Raw genomic sequence first — 4,138 nt, 5'->3', positions numbered from 1 at the left:
TGTGGGTGGCTGGGGGTGGGAGGACCCACGGCAGAGCAGCTGAGTTGCTGTCCTGAGACCCTGGAGAACACCCCACGGAGGCTGACAATCAAATACGCGCTGTGATGTGTTGGTGGCTTTGTTCGGTGAAGCTGACTGAGACACAGGAGACACACACAGTAACCGGAGTGTTCTCATGCCAGGTGTCCTGCCAGGCCTCAAGGTTTACTGGCTGGCTCCGTTCACTCGTCTGAAGGCTTGGCCTGCTGTGAGTCAGTCTACCTTCTCAAGACTGGGTGTCTTATATACTTTGGGAACATTTTTTTTTCCTTCCCCCACTAAGATTGGAACCTGCACTCCCTTGACTTCCCAGTACAGCATTTCTGCTCATGGTTCTAAGGTCCTGTGAATGTTAACTTATTTCCTGACTGGTCTCTCTGTTGTCGAGCTTTAGATGTGGAACGAAGGCTGGACAGCGTCCACTGCTAATTTTTTTCTTTTGTATATTAAAAAATGCTGCAAAATCTGTCTTGCCTCCTAGGAGGCTTTCTTGTGTCTGAGGGAGGGTGGGGCAGAGAAAAAGATTTATGGATTGTAACTTTGGCTCTAAGAAATTAGAACCAGAACCCCAAACAAGTGCCGAAATACACAGAAAGTGTGCATATTAGATTAAGAGCCCCACCAGGAGCGGAGCTCAGGTATATGAAAGCTCTAAACTACAAACTGGCCATCAACAGCAGACGGTTAAGTGGGGACCATCATGCAATGGACTGAGCAAATGGACTAAAGCTCTGGGTAGCCATATCTGAAGTATGTGGCATCTCTGCAGGTCAGGTAAATACCACAGAAGTCAGCAATTGCATGTAGGTCTCAGCTGACCAAATGTTGTGTAATGTACTTAGGAATCCCATAGAAATATACTAGATTAACATACTAGATTTAGGGTTTCCACTCCTAAATAGGGAGCTCCTCCCAAGGTTCTTCTGGGAAGTTCGTGCTCACCTCTTTAAGGGGGTTCAGCCCTCAGCTCCTTGTTTTCCCCATACCCATGTGTCCAGAGCAGTGGTGAGGGTACACTGGTTCACTGGTACTGTCACAAGTTCACTACAACAAATCCAACAGGGTCCTGTTATTCTTTGTCCTCCCCACCCCAGTGAAGGCTGTTTCAAACTCCTTACACCCCCAGTCTCCAGCCCACTGCTACCCACGCAGCTTCTCCCCCTTCTTTTCATATGCTCAATGGTGGCATTTCCTTAGGCCTGACCCTCACTCTTCTCTCTTCACGTTCTTTTCCGTACCCAATTTACAACCCCAACTTATTTATTTATTTATTTAATGTGCACTAGCATGCACATCCATGTGAGGGTATCAGATCCTCTGGAATTAGAGTTACAGACAGAACGTAATCCACCATATAAACAAACTGAAAAATAAAAACCACACAATCATCTCATTAGATGCAAAATAAAGCTTTCGACAAAATACAACACCCCTCCATGATAAAGGTCTTGGAGACAGCAGGGATACAAGAAACACACCTAAACATAAGAAAGGCAATATACAACAAGCCAAAGCCAACACAAACTAAATGGAGAGAAACTCCCAGCGATCCCACTAAAATCAGGAAAAAGACAAGGTTGTCCACTCTCTCCATATCTATTCAATATAGTTCTTGAGGTCCTAGCTAGAGAGCAGTTAGACACCAAAAGGAGATCAAGGGGATACAAATCAGAAAAGAAGTCAAACTCTCACTATTTGCTGATATGATAGTTTACATAAGCGACCCCAAAAAATACTACCAAGGAACTTCTACAACTCATAAACACTTTCAGTAATGTAGCAGGATACAAAATTAACTCAAAAAAAATCAGTAGCCCTCCTGTACACAGAAGATAAATGGGCTGAGAAAGAGATCAGGGAAACATCACCATTCACAATAGCCACAAATAGCATAAAATATCTCAGAGTAACTCTAATCAAACAAGTGGAAGACTTGTATGACAAGAACTTTAAATCTTTGAAGAAAGAAATTGAAGATACCAGAAAATGGAAAGATCTCCTATGCTCTTGGGTAGGTAGAATTAACATAGTAAAAATGGCAATCTTACCAAAAGCAATCTACAGAATCAATGCAATGCCCAACAAAATCCCAGCAAAATTCTTCACAGACCTTGAAAGAACGGTACTCAACTTCATATGGTAAAGCAAATAACCCAGAATAGCCAAAACAATCTTGTACAATAAAAGAACTTCTGGAGGCATCACAATCCCTGACTTCAAACTCTACTACAGAGCTACAGCACTAAAAACAGCCTGGTATTGGCATAAAAACAGATAGGAGGACCAATGGAACCGAATCGAAGACCCGGATATTAATCCACACACCTTCAAACACCTGATTTTTGATAGAGAAGCAAAAAATATGAAATGGAAAAAAAGAAAGCATATTTAACAAGTGGTGCTGGCATAACTGGATATCAACATGTAGAAGAATGAAAATAGACCCATATCTATCACCATGCACAAAACTCAAGTCCAAATGGATCAAAGACCTCAACATAAAGCCAGCCACACTGAACCTTATAGAAGAGAAAGTGGGAAGCACACTTGAACACATCGGCACAGGGAACCACTTCCTAAATATAACCCCAGCAGCACAGACACTGAGACTTTATTAATTGAGAGAAACAATTAATAAATGGGACCTCCTAAAACTGAAAAGCTTCTGTAAAGCAAAGGACACAGTCAACAAGACAAAACAACAGCCTACAGAATGGGAAAAGATCTTCACTAACCCCACATCAGAGGTCTGATCTCCAAAATATACAAAGAACTCAAGAAATTAGACACCAAAAGATCACATAGTCCAATAAAAGGAGTACAGACCTAAACAGAGAACTCTCAACAGAGGAATCTAAAATGGCTGAAAGACACTTAAGAAAATGGTCAACATCCTTAGTCATCAGAGAATGCAAATCAAAACAACTGAGATTCCATCTTACACCTGTAAGAATGGCCAAGATAAAACACGATGACAACTTATGCTGGAGAGGGTGTGGGGAAAAGGGAACACTTCTGCATTGCTGGTGGAAATGCAAGCTGGTACAGCCCCTTTGGATGTCAGTGCGGCAATTTCTCAGAAAATTAGAAATCAATCTTCTTTAAGACCTAGTAATACCACTTTGGGGTATATATCCAAAGGATGCTCAATTGTGCCACAAAGACATCTGTTCAACTATATTCATAGCAGCTGTTTGTTATAGCCAGAACCTGGAAACAACCTAAATGCCCCTCGACCTAAGAATGGATAAGGAAAATGTGGTACATTTTACACAATGGAGTACTACACAACAGGAAAAAAATCTTGAATTTTGCAGGCAAATGGATCTAGAAAACATCATTTTGAGTGAGGTAACCCAGACCCAGAAAGACAATTATCACATGTACTCACTTCTAAGTGGTTTTAAAACAAAAAGCAAAGAAAACTAGCCTATAAATCAATCCCAGAGAATCTAGACAACAATGAGGATCCTAAGAGAGACATACATAGATCTAATCTACATGGGAAGTAGAAAAAGACAAATCTCCTGAGTAAATTGGGAACATGGGGACCTTGGGAGAGGGTTGAAGGGGAGAAGAGAGGCAGGGAGAGGAGCAGAGAAAAATGCAGAGCTCAATAAAAATCAATTAAAAAAAAGTTATAGTTGTGAGCTGCCATGTGGGTACTGGGAATTGAACCCGGGTCCTCTGGAAAGGCAGCCAGTAATCTCAAGTGCTGAGCCACCTCTCCAGTTCCCTACAACTCTACAACCCCATTTTCATTCGTACTTAGTTGAGGAAGCTCCTGGACCACAGATCTTATGCCCTACTTACTCTTAGTTCTTAAGACTCTCAGTAACAAGTCCAATTCACTATAGTCATGTTTATGGCTTAGAACTCCCTGTCCCTCTGGTTTTGTCTTCAAATGTTCTCAGGAAAGTCTCCCACCCTCATTCTATTCTAAAACCAAGGTCTCCCCACTCAGTGTCATTTCCCTTCCCTCATTTTCCATATGCAATCTATCCATCTCACCTCCTCTTCAATTCTTTCTACCTACAACCAGGTAATGTCACTCTCCACAAAAACTTGGTTTGACACCTGGAACTCATGAAAGGTAGGA

This window comes from Myodes glareolus, chromosome 10 (assembly GCF_982192425.1).
Source record: "Myodes glareolus chromosome 10, mMyoGla1.1, whole genome shotgun sequence".
Lineage (NCBI taxonomy): Eukaryota > Metazoa > Chordata > Mammalia > Rodentia > Cricetidae > Myodes > Myodes glareolus.
Note: the sequence above shows the minus strand (reverse complement) of the source record.